This window comes from Scyliorhinus torazame, chromosome 17 (assembly GCF_047496885.1).
Source record: "Scyliorhinus torazame isolate Kashiwa2021f chromosome 17, sScyTor2.1, whole genome shotgun sequence".
NCBI classification, from domain to species: domain Eukaryota; kingdom Metazoa; phylum Chordata; class Chondrichthyes; order Carcharhiniformes; family Scyliorhinidae; genus Scyliorhinus; species Scyliorhinus torazame.
The window spans coordinates 127965336-127980448 of record NC_092723.1 but is presented as its reverse complement, the minus strand read 5'-3'; the positions used below and the strand labels follow the sequence as shown (position 1 = coordinate 127980448).

Sequence of the window (15113 nt, the reverse complement as noted above, 5' to 3'; positions counted from 1 at the left end):
GGTGCAGGCAGTCACTGCACAGCTGTGGTGTTGGAATCTTGACTGAGGAAACCTGAATTTTCACCCCAATGTGGCAGATATTCTGACAAGCCGAAGAGAAGAAACTTTGTTGATCCCGAACAGATCAGGATGGTGGCAACAGAATGCATAGTAATCTAGTATTGATTGTACCTTAAAATGATCATATTTTTAGCTGATTTCCTGTGTGTTCCTGATTTCCATCGTTCCATCATTGGCAGTCGTACCTTCAGTTGGCTAGATTTGAGGTTCTGGAATTCCCTCCCTAATCCTCTCCACTTCTCTCTCTGCTCCTTAAAGACTTTGACCAAGATTTCAGGTGCCTTTCTGATGTCTCCTTCATTGTTTCGGTGTCAGTTTTAGTCAGGTTAATTCCAGTGAAGCACCTTGGAAAATGTTACTACATTCGGGGGATATGTGGATGCAGGTTGTTGTTGATCAACAAAAGGTTAACATCGGGAGTAAACAACTTATAGCAGCTTCCATTTCGTTCATTTATCAGGGATCAAAACAGTAACCACGTCAACCTGGGTTAGGCTTAATCAAGGAGAAAGCGAATAAGAAGGGAGGGGACACCAAAGTAAAAATCGGAATTCAATTCTGGGCTAAGTAGGGCATTCTGAATTGGTAGAATGTGAGATACTTTATATGGACAGAGTTGGGTATAGCCCGAATACTTTGTTTGAAGATCCCGACCCTTTTATCCTCATACATGACATACATTATCAAATCATAGACTCATAGAATCTTTACAGTGAAGGAGGCCATTCGGCTCATCGAGTCTGCACCGGCCCTCTGAAAGGGCACCCTAACTAGGCCCAAACCCCACACTATCCCTGTAATCCCACTTTAGGCCAATTTATCTTGGCCAATCCACCTAACCTGCACATCTTTGGACTGTGGGAGGAAACCTGAGTACCCAGAGGAAATCCACGCAGTTACAGGGAGCAAATGCAAACTCCACACAGTCACCTGAGGTCGGAATCGAACCCGTGTCCCGTGGCGCTGTGAGACAGCAATACTAACCACTGAGCCACCGTGATTTGTTCTTGGGCTCCATTCACTGCACATTCCTAGTTTCCCTCAGAAAATGGTGGTGAGACATCGTGAAGTGTTGCCATCGCAATGTCAATGGTTATTTTACAATTGGTGAGCTGCTCAGCTATTTGAGAAGATTGGGTGCGACTGGAGTCATGTAAATGGAGTGACAGATATGAAGAAACGTATTCCCTTTCCTGAAAGATATTAGTGAACCACTTGATTTCTGGAAATTTCCCTCTGTAATTATTTCCTTTAGCAGATTTATTGAATTAAAAGTTTACATCTTGCCACTGTAAGCTTTGAATTCACACTCGGGTATGCTAGTTCAGGGCCAGTGCCTCTATATCACAGGAACAAGGCACCACACCCAATCCAATCACACCCTCTGGGATGCTAGACCATTATCATAACAACTGCACAAAACATTGGCGGTATGAAGTGTTGCATGAAAAAAAGGTCCTTTATACCCACTTGATCTCATCCATTACTCTCAGAGGGCGGCATGTGTTGCAGCGGTTAGCACTGGGACTGTGACGCTGAGGACACAGGTTCGAGCCCTGGGCCACTGTCTGTGTGGAGTTTGCCTGTTCTCCCCATGTCTGCTTGGGTTTCACCCCAACCCAAAGGTGTGCAGGTTAGGTGGATTGGCCACATTAAATTGCCCCTTAATTGGAAAAAATGAATTGGGTACTCTAAATTTTATTTATTTTTTATAAATCCATTACCCTCATATTACAATATCTGCCTCCCTTGCAAATAAGCCCAGTGTGTTGGCCTCAACTTACTCTTCTGGAAACCTCATGGAAGCACTCAAAAGTTAATCACGAGGACCTGATATCTGGTGGTGTTGTGGTATTGTCACTGGACTAGTAATCCAGAGACCCAGGATAATGTTCTGGGGACCTGGGTTTGAATCCCACCGTGGCAGATGGTGAAATTTGAATGCAATATAAATATGGAATTAAAAGTCTAATGATGACCATTATCATTTTTTTTTAAAACTCCCTCCCCTCTACCCCCATTGGGTTCACTAAAGTCTTTTAAAGAAGAAAATCTGCTATATTTACATTCACAGCAATGTGGTTGACTCTTAACTGCCCTCCGGTCAAGCAAACCACTCGGGTCAAGGGCAATTAGAGGTGGGTAACAGATGCTGGCCCAGCCAGCAATGGCCCACAATTTAAGAATAAATTAAAACGTATGCCAGCCATGGCCTTGAAAGACTCCAGAAACAGGCTGGTATTTCAGCGATTCCCAGGGAGTGCTGCACTGTTGGGGAGATACCATCTTTCACATATTAAATCACTATCTGCAATCTTAGGCGGAGGTGAAATACCCAGGACACCATTTCAAAATGGAACAGATGAGTTTTTCCTGGTGTCCCACTGGCCAGTCTTAATTGCTCATTCTCGGGCCTCCCAGCCACGACTGGGTTCACTGGCGGAAGATTGTCTGTTCCAGCCGCTGCTAATGGGAATTCCCATTGAAGCCACCCAACGCAGCCGGGAAAACCGTGGACGGGATAATGGAATCCTGCCGCCAACAAGCAGCCAGAGAACTCCAGCCAATGTCACTAAAGCAGATGATCACATTGCTGCTGAGGGGAAGCTTGCTGTGCGTAAACTGTCTGCTGTGTTCACAACCACTGCAAAGCATTTGGGGAAATCCTGAGGCCGTGCTAGGTGCTATATAAATGCAGGTCCTACTTCTAACATGGTTCTGCTCAAGTCCAGTGTTTTGGGTACAATCGAAAACGCGAAGTAAACACCAGGGCAACTTTAATCTGATGCTGTTTGCTAGAAATTTATTGCTTTCTCTGTAAAACTAAAGACTAAATAATTGGATTCTGTGCGTAAAAGATACATAAAAGTTATGAAAAATCACTCCGACGAGTTTACATTGAAATGAAAGTATCAAACAAGAGAGTAAAATCATCTCAGCACAAAGAATGTGAACACAGCATTACCACAGAGTACAAGGTCAGACAGACAATATTGAAGTGGGCAGCTGGGATTGAGGAGGGGAGGATAATATTTAGGATTGGGAGTAGGCCATTCATCCTGTCCACGATTCAACTAGATCACCACTGATCTGCATCTTAACTCCAGCCTCCTGTCATGGTTCTACAACTCCTTAAGCCATTAACTAACATCAGTTTTCAAGTTTTATAATTGATCCTTCCCACCAGGGGAGAGTTCCAGATTTCCACTTCCTTTTGTGTGAAGAAGGTTTCCTGACATTACTCTTGAACAGTCTTGTCCCAATTTTGTGATGGCGCCCCCTTGCTCTGGACTGCCCCACCAGGGGAGGCAATTGTTTCTTGCCATCTATCCTATGAATTCCTTAATGATCTTAATCACCTCAATTAGGTTGCCCCTTAATCACCTGTACCTTTGAACGGTCGAACGACACAAATTTCTTATGATTGAGGTCCAGGCTTCCATAATGGCCACAGATTCCACACCTCCATCGTCAGTCCACCAAAGAAACTGAACGGAAGGACTTTGGGCTGGTTTGGGATGTCAATGTAGTTGCAGTAAGGTTGGTAAATTGACTGCACCTGACACTTTTGAGAGGGGGGGGGGGGTTGGTTGTAAAACAAGTGCCGTACCCAATTCCATCAATGAAAATAGCCTAGCGGAAACTGGAACTTTCTAAGCTTCATAAGAGAACAATCTTCAGTAATCTCACAATCCAGTAAAGTCACATTGGTGCACACAGAGGTTCCATTTAGAAAGACTTAAGAATTGGGTTGGATTGATGGTAAATTTATTTTTAATCACCTGTCTATCAGGGGAATGAATCAGACCACATTGCAGATAACATCATTAAATGGGCTGGGGGAGGAATGAAGACTGCTGCACTATTCACTGATTTACTCAAAAGCAGCTATATTATTTGGAGTGGGCAGGATGATACTATCATCTTCACTGAACCAGAGGACAATGACATCTGAGATAAGTGGTTGAACACATACATTGTTAATATATTGGCGGTGCTCTTTGTGTTTACCAGGGCCTGGTCCCCTAGGAAAGCAAGGTCTGTTCCTGACCAGTTCCCCCCGTGATGCCAATTAATTAAACAATTAATGTTAACAGGATCGAGCGATGAAACCCAGGATGAGAATTATGCTAATCCACAATCATTTTGATGGTTCCATTTATTTTTAAAAATAAGTGTGGCTGGTCAGAGCCTCTCATTAACTGGAGCTCTCCTCGAGGAAGAGCATCTGGACAACCTGGTAATTCAGAACAGCCTAAATTAAACTCGCCCTTCACATGGGCTGACAGGGGCTTGGCTAATGAGAGGAGCTGTTTTAGTTAACAGGACCAATTCAGGTTCCTTTGGGTAACACGTTACAGTTGAGTGGGAAAGTAAAAAAAAAAATCCAGTGACACAGGAAGACTTCTTCATTGTCCACACATCAGAAAGATGCAGGCATTCAAAGCTATAAATGTTGGGAGTTTTTTTAAAAAGTCTAGTATTTCGTCAGCACCTTTCAAAACCCCAAGACTCCCCAAATTGCTTTACAGCCAATTAAGTACTTTTAAAGCGTTATAATGTGGGAAACACAGTAGCCAAGTTGTGCACAGCAAGCTCCCACAAACAGCAATATGAGAATGATAATCGGATTTTAGTAATGCTGTTGGACAGATAGAAAAAAGGGCGGATCCCCAGCTCTGCGTCCAATATTGTTGAAATATTTCACATCCACTTGAGGGAGCAGACAGTCCCTGATGTATCATCCAAAACTGTACCTCTGACGGTCCAGCACCACCTCATTCCTGCACTGGAGTGTCAGCCCAGAATATGCGCCCAAGTCTCCGAAGTGGGGCTTGAACCCTTGACCTCCGGGCTCCAAGGTAACAGTGTCGCCCATTGGTGGAAGGCTGGTAGAAGCCCCTGGAGATATTTTGTAGCTTGCTTGCTAGTGTTCTATTAATCACTCCACCAACATCGCAGATAAAGTGATCTGCTTGAGTTTGCCGTGAATAAATTGGCAATGTACAACAGGGACTGCACTTCAAAAGGGCTCTGAAGTACTTGGGGGCTTCCTGAGGTATCAAAAGGTGCTTTCTGAAAGCAAGATCTTTCTTTAAATGTCCCATTTTCATCAGAATGTCCCATTAAGAACAACAGTCAAACCTTCTGGCCAGAACAGGCAAGCTAATGTGCAAAGCTGCTTGGGCATGTCTTCTAAATTAAAAGGCGCTACATAAATGCAAAAGTTATTGTTGTATGTATTCTCCACAGACCTTATCTCCTGCCTCAGTTGCACCCTAAATGCCAGCATTTTATCTGGCTATAGGTGAGGAAGGTTCGGGTTGGGAGAGATTGCCGACTTCCTGTATTTGCTCTGGTCAAACTGGCTGTTTAAATGCTCTCTCTCGCTCTTTGTAAGTTACTTCATAATTCAATCTGTCGCTCCAACCCATGTCGGCTGTTGTCTTTCTCAAGCATTGAGGGGCAGCTAGCACCAGAAACTCATCCAGATCCATCAGGTCAATGGCTACAAATGTCAAAGGGACATGCCAAACCATTGCTAACTTTTCCATGATGTATAACTCATTGATAAATGGCTGACAAATTCTTGCCCTGTGTTGGTTGTTTTAAGGTTTTTAAAAAATAAATATTTTTAATTGTGGTTGAAGTGTTTTGGAGACTTGTCCAATTTCTTGGCCTCATTACAGGCGTACAATTTGCATCTGAGGCATTGAAAAAGGCAGTTCCTCCAAGCTGTGCTGCTCAGTACCTCCCTCAGCCTGTATTTCCTCTTCATCTCTCCCAAAGCACCTGTCTATTTGTCAGCTCCCCCCCTCCTTCCCTTTCCACCCACATCTCACAAGCTCTTAAAGCCCAAGCCTATTGCTGCCAAACCACAATATCCTGATTTGTTTAGGCTTCTCCTCCTACTGTTTTATAACCTTGGTGGCAAGTCCTGGAGGATGGGGCTGCAACTAGTTTAAAACACTGTGGCTCGGGGGCCAGGGGCCCTGGCTCAGTGCTGTAGACGGGGGTTTATCCAGTCTGAGCAGCCAGGGGCAGAGCTGCACACTTGAAAGACTGGCTTTAAAAAGAAATGAACTTGGTCCGACAGTTCCGATTTTTTTAATGCTGGTTTTTCAGGCCAGTTATTCACCGGGTGGCTGCTCCGATGGCAGTTTGACCTGCAGGCAGCTTTGTGATTGCAAATTTTTTTTCTTAAGACAATCAACCATGAAGCCGCACAAGGGTCAAGGCGACAACAGGGCAGTGTCTGGAGGAGCAGCAGGCATGGGAATGATGGAGCTGCTCCTCCAGTGACAGATCCGGCATCTCCTAATTAGGCACTGGCCACAAAACCTCTTCCAATAACCTTCGGTGTGTAGAATTTTTTTTTTTTTTAATCCATTACTCCTTGATTTATGAATTCCCCTCCTGGATAAGGAAGCAAGGCTGACCAGAAAAGAAGGATGCGTGTTTAGAGATGGTGAGTCCCAGTGTGCAGATAGAGCAAGAGACAGGGTTAGGATAAAACCTCCACCTCACATCGTGAGGTGGATGAAGGTTAAATGGAATGTCTGCACGGACAAGAGGCAAAACAACAGAGGTTTCATGGGTCCTTCGATTTTGCAGGTATCGTTTGAGGGGGAGCAGGTGGTTAAAACAGCTTGAATTGAAACTAGTCTATTGAAGGTTTCAATGGAACCCAGTCTGTTCATGGTTTCAAGGGAATCTGATAAATAATTGCATTTTTCAACATAAAAATAAATTAAAATTAAACTAGTATTCTTATGGGGTCAGCCACAGGGGAGGTCCACAGAACAGATTTCTGTTGGTGTAAATAATTGTTAGCACACCTGTTAGAGTTCATTAGGGTTTACAGCAGCATCAAATTAATGGGTCTAAAATGTTAAGGCCTCCATGCAGGAGTCTTTCAGCTGTACGGAGTGACTTGCGACGGCATCTTTTGTGAGGCCAAGGAGGGGCCTGACAGAGAAGGCCCCTGGTGGAGCAGGGCACGGGGAAGTTGGGGCCTGAGGGTGGGGGTAAGCAGGGCTTCGGGGGGGTGGGGGGGCTGCAGGGCCCCAGGGAGGAGAGCAGGGCCATGTGGGATCAGTGAGCAGGGCCTTGGTGCGGATGGGCGGGCGGGGGGTGGCGGGAGCAGGGCCTGAAGGAAGATAGCTGGGCCCCTGTGGGAAAGCTCCCTGTGGAGAGAGCAGGATCCCGTGTGGGGAGGGGGGAAGAGAAGGACCGCAGGGGAGGGGGTGAGCAGCCTTGGCAGGGAGCAGGGCCTTGGTATGGAGAAGGGCTGGGCGGGGGGGGGGGGGGGGAGCAGTTCTCTGGGGGTGCTCAGACTTGGCTGAACTGGGCTGTCATCTACATCCACAGTGTGACGCACTCCCAGGGAATTGGAATTTTGCTTCTAGTGACAGTGAATTATCTTGAGTGAGATGAGTGAGTGCTGTGTCAGTGCGTCACCCTCCCTCCCCCCCCACCCCCTTCCCTTCTACAACTCTCCAACAATGAAACCATGCGAGCTGCAGCATGAAGATGGTCTTCTTTTCCTGCATAGAACAGGTAGCCAAAATATGTGAACCAAAACCCAAGAGATTTTCTTGCAATTTGCATTGTAAAATTTGAGTCCCCCTACCCTCCAATCTGAATTTCCTGTCACTGTTGTTAGTAAAACATAGGTAGTTTTAAGGGATTTATATTTGTATTGATAAACATTAGAAATAAGGTATAGTTTGAAGTGGTTTTCACTTAATGTTTTTGTGTCTGGAAGTGTAAAATCTATAGTTAGATTCATGCTGGACAAAGGTATTTGTATGTTTGGTGGATGTTTAAGTTCCAACTGTGTTTCTACAATGCTTAGAGAAGGCTAGTGTGTGAAGAATAAATATAAATAAAAGTCATAAGCATGTGTGTGTTTCTTAACAACTGGGGCCTTGTAAGGAGTTTTAGTTTTAGTTTTAGCTGAATTTAGGAGCAAATGGAGACTGGACACTGGGGAGTCAATTCTGCCAGGAGAAGCTGGACAGGACAAGGGAGTTGCAAAGATGCAAGCTTCCTAAGGAACAAAATGCAGTTCAGATAACCAGGGAATTGGGACAGGAAGAATGTTCACGAAGTCTGGAATTAAATGAGCAGAGACCAAGGTATTGTTGAGAAGAATTTAAGGAAGAGTAAACAAAATGTTCTGAGTTAAAGAGACAATCGCAGTAACTAGATTTAAAGTGGGACAGCAGACTTCAGAGGTCGACGAAACATTTGATGTAATTTTAATACAGACTGGCAAATATGAGCAGTTTGCACAGCTGTCAAGGCAAACAACTCCTAAAGGGGTTGGTCTAAAGTCCTGGACTGGATTCATTGTTAAAAGTGGAGCGGAAACTTTCTTTAAAAGTGTAATTTAGAAAACCTGGCATGGATTTTGAAATGTAAATCGCGAAGGGAAAGTATTATTATGAAAGAAGTCTTTAAAGTGCGTTTTTGGGAGTGGAGTTTTAACTCTCATGTGATCTGAAGGGAATCTGAGGAGAAATCTACAGACACTAACTTGGGTTCAGAGCAGAGTGCATGTATTTGACTACAGTCAACTTGCGTGCTTAAAAGGGACCTTTTGTTAATGAGACCATTGTAGATTAAGAAGTACTTTGTAGCGGACTTCCGGTTGCGGCTATGCAGAGCTAAGTCGCACCTTCGGCAGCTCCCGCTTGGAACGGACTTTGGGGCTCTTTTCAGGGCCCCCAACGGAATTTTTTCGACATTTCCCAGTGTGGGAAGAAGACTGTAACATTCCCCCGACAGTGTATGGCTTGGGCCAGGAGCGGGGCGACTAAAAAAGTGGTGGTGAACCCAAAGAAAGTGCGAGGGAAGAAGAGCAAGATGGCGGCGGGCGGGGACCAGGCAGCGTGGATGCAGTGGGCGCAGGAGCAGCAGGAGGTTATCCAGCGCTGCTTCAGGGAGCAGGTGGGAGAATGCGGAGGTTTGAATATATCAGGGCTGGAGCGCGGAGGTGGCGAAGGAGAGGGCCGGGTACAATCGGGCGAAGGCGGTGCTGCACAGGAAGGGGGTGAAGTTTGGCATCCTTCATGACTGTGGGTCACCTACAAGGACCGGCACCATTATTTTGAGTCCCCAGAGGAGGCGTGGGCCTTTGTTCAGGCCGAGAAGCTGGACACAAACTGGGGTCGGGATGGGAGGTTGGGGATTGCGGTTGGTGTGTTACATTTCGAGGGGGGGTTCTTTGCTCTTGTTTCTTTTTGGTTCGGTGTGGGTGGTTAGGGTGGGTTGGGCACTGTTTTTGTTGGGTCTGTCGGGTTGGCTCTTGGAGGGGGGCAAGTAAATGGAGTAGGGGTAGATGGCTGGTAGGGGCGGAATGGGGCCCCGCGAGGGTGGGTGAGGCCCAAGTCGGGGGTGAGGGGACTGGGCCTGTAAAAGGAGCTGCACCAGAGGTGGCGGGGCCGAGCAGGTGGAAAGCGAGGGTTGTTTCCCGCGCTTGGGATGGAAGGGGGAGGCGGAGAGCCTGCTGATGGGTAATGGAGGAGGAGGGAATGTCCCACAATGGGAGGAGTCGATGGAGAGGCCGGGGTCAGCAGGAGTCAGCTGACTTGCGGGAATGCAATGGGGGGAGCAAGGCAGCTAGGAGGGGTCCTATCTTTGGGGGGGGGGGGGGGGGACCGGGTTGCTGCCGGTATGGTCAAGGGGGAGCTGGAGCGAGTAGAGGGGGTTGGGACAGGGGTCTGCCGCCGTGGGGAACGGGCCGGGCGTGGGGTGCGGGCGCGTGGCTGGCCGAGGAGGTGTTATGCCTAGTCGGCGGGCGGGTAGCCCCCTAATCCGGCTGATAACCTGGAACGTAAGGGGACTGAACGGGCCGGTCAAGCGGGCCCGGGTGTTCGCGCACCTGAAGGGGCTGAAGGCGGATGTGGTCATGCTCCAGGAGACACACCTGAAGGTGGCAGACCAGGTAAGATTGAGGAAGGGGTGGGTAGGTCAGGTGTTTCATTCGGGGCTGGATGCCAAAAATCAGGGGGGTGGCGATCGAGGTGTCGAGCATTGTGACAGACAATGGTGGCAGGTACGTAATGGTAAGTGGGAAGCTGCAAGGGGAGAGGGTGGTGCTGGTCAACGTGTATGCCCCGAACTGTGACTATGAGGGTTTTATGCGGCGCATGTTGGGTCAGATCCCGGTCTTGGAAGTGAGGGGCCAGATAAGGGGGGGGGGGGTTTAAATACGGTGTTGGATCCAGTACTGGACCGCTCCAGGTCTAGGACGGGTAGGAAGCCGGCGGCGGCTAAAGTGCTGAGGGGGTTTATAGACCAGATGGGAGGGGTGGACCGTTGGAGATTTGCAAGGCTGGGGGCTAGGGAATTTTCATTCTTTTCACATGTTCATAAGGCCTATTCCCGGATCGACTTTTTAATTATGAGCAGGGCACTGATAGCGAGAGTAGAGGATACAGAGTACTCAGCAATAGCCATTTCGGATCACGCCCTGCATTGGGTAGACCTAGAGCTGGGGGAGGAGAGGGACCAGCGCCCATTGTGGCGCTTGGAGGTTGGGCTGTTGGCGGACGAGGCGAGTGAGCGGGTCCGAGGAAGCATAGAGAGATAGCTGGAGGCCAACGATAACGGGGAGGTCCGAGTGGGGATGGTCTGGGAGGTGCTGAAGGCAGTGGTTAGGGGAGAGCTGATCTCCATTAGGGCCCACAAGGAGAGGAGCGAGCAGAGGGAGAGGCTGGTGGGGGAGATGGTGAGGGTAGACAGGAGGTATGTGGAGGTGCCTGAGGAGGGACTGTTGAGGGAGAGCCTCCAGGCCGAATTCAACCTGTTGACCACCAGGAAGGCGGAGGCACAGTGGAGGAAGGCCCAGGGGGCGATTTATGAGTATGGGGAAAAGGCAAGTCGGATGCTGGCGCATCAGCTTCGGAAGCGGGACGCAGCTAGGGAGATTGGGGGAGTTAAGGATGGGAGAGGGAGTGTGGTGCGGAGTGGGGTTGGCATCAATGGGGTCTTCAGGGACTTTTATGAGGAACTGTATCGGTCCGAGCCCCCACTGGAGGAGGGAGGTATGGGCCGCTTTCTGGACCAATTGAGGTTCCCGAAGGTGAAGGAGGGACTGGTGGCGGGATTAGGGACCCCGATTGGGCTGGGGGAGCTGGCCAAAGTGATGGGGAGCATGCAGGCGGGGAAGGCACCGGGGCAGGACGGTTTCCCGGTCGAATTCTACAAAAAATATGTGGACTTGTTGGTCCCGTTGCTGGTTAGGACCTTCAATGAGGCAAGGGCTTTGCCCCCAATGATGTCCCGGGCACTGATCTCCTTGATCCTGAAGCGGGACAAGGATCCCCTGCAGTGTGGGTCTTACAGGCTGATTTCGCTGTTGAATGTAGATGCCAAGGTGCTGGCGAAGGTCTTAGCCACGAGAATTGAGGATTGTGTGCCGCAGGTCATCCACGAAGACCAGACGGGGTTTGTGAAGGGGAGGCAGTTGAACGCGAATGTGCGGAGACTCCTGAACGTTATTATGATGCTGGCGAGGGAGGGGGAGGTGGAGATAGTGGTGGCGATGGACGCTGAGAAGGCCTTCGATAGGGTAGAGTGGGGGTACTGATGGGAGGTGCTGAAGAGGTTCGGGTTTGGGGAGGGGTTAGTCAGGTGGGTTAAGCTGTTGTACGAGGTCCCGATGGCGAGTGTGGCCACGAACAAGAGGAGGTCTGAGTACTTTCGGTTGCATCGAGGGACGAGGCAGGGGTGTCCTCTGTCCCCCCTGCTCTTCGCACTGGCGATTGAACCCCTGGCTATGGCACTGAGGGAGTCGAGGAACTGGAAGGGGTTGGTGCAGGGTGGGGAGGAGCATAGGGTGTCGCTCTATGCGGACGACTTGCTGCTATGTGGTGGACCCAGTGGGGGGAATGCCGGAGGTAATGAGGATCCTCAGGGAGTTCAATGATTTCTCAGGGTACAAGCTCAACATGGGGAAGAACGAGTTGTTCGTGGTTCACCCAGGGGACCAGGAGAGGGGGATTGGCAAGCTCCCACTAAAAAGGGCGGAGAGGAGCTTCAGGTATTTGTGGGTCCAGGTGGTCAGGAGCTGGAGGACCCTGCATAGACTTAATTTCATGAGGCTAGTGGAGCAAATGGAGGAGGAATTTAAGAGGTGGGACGTGTTGCCGCTGTCCCTGGCAGGTAGGGTGCAGTCAGTTAAGATGACGGTGCTCCCAAGGTTTTTGTTCCTGTTCCAGTACCTCCCCATTCTTATCCCGAAGGCCTTGTTTAGGCGGGTCAACAGGAGCATAACGGGGTTTGTGTGGGCGCGAGGGACTCAGAGGGTGAGAAGGGTGTTCCTGGAACGGAGTAGGGATGGGGAGGCTGGCACTGCCCAACCTCTGTGGGTACTACTGGGCCACCAATGTGGCGATGGTGCGCAAGTGGGTGATGGAGGGGGAGGGGGCTGCATGGAAGAGGCTGGAGATGGCGTCTTGTGAGGGTACGAGTCTGGAGGCGCTGGCAACGGCGCCACTGCCGCTCCCTCCAATGAGGTATACCACGAGCCCGGTGGTGGCAGCTACCCTCAAAATCTGGGGGCAGTGGAGGTGGCACAGGGGGGAAGTGGGGGCCTCGGTGTGGACTCCCATACGGGGGAACCACCGGTTTGTACCAGGGAGAATAGGTGGAGGGTTTTCGGGGTGGCACAGGGCAGGGATAAGAAGGTTGGGGGACCTGTTTGTGGATGGGAAGTTCGCAAGCCTGGATGAGCTGGAGGAGAAGTACGGGCTCCCCCCCTGGGAAACACCTTTGGGTATCTACAGGTGAGGGCATTTGCCAAGCGGCAAGTGGTGGAATTCCCGCTGCTGCTGCCACGCACAGTACAGGACAGGGTGCTCTCGGGGGGGGTGGGTTGGAGAGGGGAAGATCTCGGCAACTTACCAGGTGATGCAGGAGGAGGATGAGGCCTCGGTGGTGGAGTTGAAAGGTAAGTGGGAGGAGGGGTTGGGGGAGGATATCGAGGAGGGGACGTGGGCAGATGCCCTTGGGAGGGTGAACTCTTCCTCTTCGTGCGCGAGGCTCAGCCTCATACAGTTTAAGGTGCTGCACAGGGCACACATGACCGGGATAAGGATGAGCCGTTTTTTGGGGGGTGAGGACAGGTGTGTTAGGTGCTCAGGGAGCCCGGCAAACCACGCTCATATGTTCTGGGCGTGCCCAGCGCTGGAAGAATTTTGGAAGGGCGTAGCGAGGACGGTGTCGAGGATGGTAGGATCCAGGGTCAAACCGGGCTGGGGGCTCGCAATATTTGGGGTTGCAGGGGAGCCGGGAGTGCAGGAGACGAAAGAGGCCGGTATTCTGGCCTTTGCGTCCCTGGTAGCCCGGCGAAGGATTCTTCTTCAGTGGAGCGATGCGAGGCCCCCAAGCGTGGAAGCCTGGATCAACGATATGGCGGGGTTTATTAAATTGGAGAGGGTGAAATTCGCCTTAAGGGGATCGGTGCAAGGGTTTTTCAGGCGGTGGCAACCGTTCTTGGACTTCCTGGCAGAATGGTAGACAATGGTCTGCAGCAGCAGCAACCCGGGGGGAGGGGGGGGGTTCTATTTTATTTTTGTTTGTCTACGCTGGGGGATCTGAGGGGGTGTATATATTTGCTATGTTTGCTATGTGTTAATTTGTGGTGTTAATTCATTATTTATGTATAGGGGAGGGGGCACGGGGGTTGTTTTATTTTGTTTTGTATTTAATACTATTGGGTTCCTTTTTCATTTTGTTGTTGATATTTTGTGAAAGCTTCAATATAAATTATATTTTTTTATAAGAAGTACTTTGTAATCCGTGTTAATCGTAACTGTGTGTGTATTTGTTAAGATAAGGGGCAGCAAAGAAGTATTGTAACATAATCCAATTTTTGATGTTTAATAAATTGTTTTCCCTCGTTGAAACTAATCAGTGGTCTTGTGACTCTATTCCTCCACATTTTATTTTTAAAAAATGAAAGTTATGGTCTTTTGAGCCAGCGTTCCATTCTGGGGTCTTCTTATCCAGTTATAATGCCAACTGGGATCATAACACTGTGTACATATGGTGCAATGTACAGAATGGTTTAATGAGGCAGTCACTGAAATCAGTCTTTATGTCTGCAGTGTTACTGAGATATTGTCCTGTAAAATTAACAATATTGCACAGTACAGTTACATTAAAATTTGTACTCTCTGGTTTGTGTAATAGTTGCAGAGGAGTGATCACCTGTAGGAAGCACACAAACTAACACCACACTATGTGACGTTGCCGCTCTTAACATTTCCGATGCATGCTGCTTATATAGTTGGACGATATTTGTAACCAGATACCACCAATGGGCGTTATCATTTTACAAGAACCTTTCTGTGATAGTTTGGCGAATGGATTGGTCAATCTCGAAAGGGGAGGAACTCACAATTGAGTGGGTGGAAGGACAGAGAGGGGATGAGGGGCCCAGAAACAGGAGAAGCACCATGCACCCATGACATCTCTCCCTGGCCCTGCATGGTCTTGTCCTCCAGTCTGTGCGTTGACCCTTTTAACTTGGACTCAGTCTTCTGTTAAAAAGGGTGGGTGGGTGAAAATGAATCTTGTGGGAAACACTTATGCTCAAAATGACGGATTTTGATCAAAGGAACATTAAAAAAAGAAAGAATTACAAAATGCAACGTTTCGCATTATGCTGAAGAAGCCAAGGAAAGGATAATCCCTTTGTCTAATCCACCATGTTGAACCTGTAACTGGGCAATGTCCTGTCTTGTAAATGCTTCCCGAGTCAGTTGGAAAGGGGCTGATTCTTCAGCAGGTCTCACGGAGGAAGAAATCAAGTCGAGTCCATCAGAGGCTTAAAAGGAGCACATTCTGAAAAGTAAACAGACACTAGCCTCACGTGTTCAGAAAATATTATCCGTTCTCTTCCCCACCCCCGGATATATTTGTGCATTTTAAATTGCACGCAGATAATTAATATGACTGCCCCCGCACCCCCACCCTCCCCCCGGCGTCACTGCCCCTTCCCCCATCCCACCCCCAACAAAGGAAGGAAAAATAAGTAT

The 15113-nt window shown here is 48.9% G+C and overlaps 1 protein-coding gene and 1 long non-coding RNA gene across 2 annotated transcripts in view; one reads left to right on the top strand and one right to left on the bottom strand.

Annotated features, from left to right (window-relative positions):
- Positions 1-162, top strand: part of LOC140393574 (uncharacterized) — a 79758-nt gene extending 79596 nt beyond the window's left edge. Inside the window, exon 3 of the long non-coding RNA XR_011935672.1 lies at positions 78-162. This is a non-coding gene — a long non-coding RNA (uncharacterized lncRNA). The remainder of the gene's footprint in view (positions 1-77) is intronic.
- A 2684-nt stretch (positions 163-2846) lies between these two features.
- The window catches only part of LOC140394131 (protein NATD1-like), a 46910-nt gene continuing 34643 nt past the window's right edge, over positions 2847-15113 (bottom strand). Inside the window, exon 4 of the mRNA XM_072481009.1 lies at positions 2847-14919. The gene's annotated coding sequence lies outside the window, so the exon portion shown is untranslated. The remainder of the gene's footprint in view (positions 14920-15113) is intronic.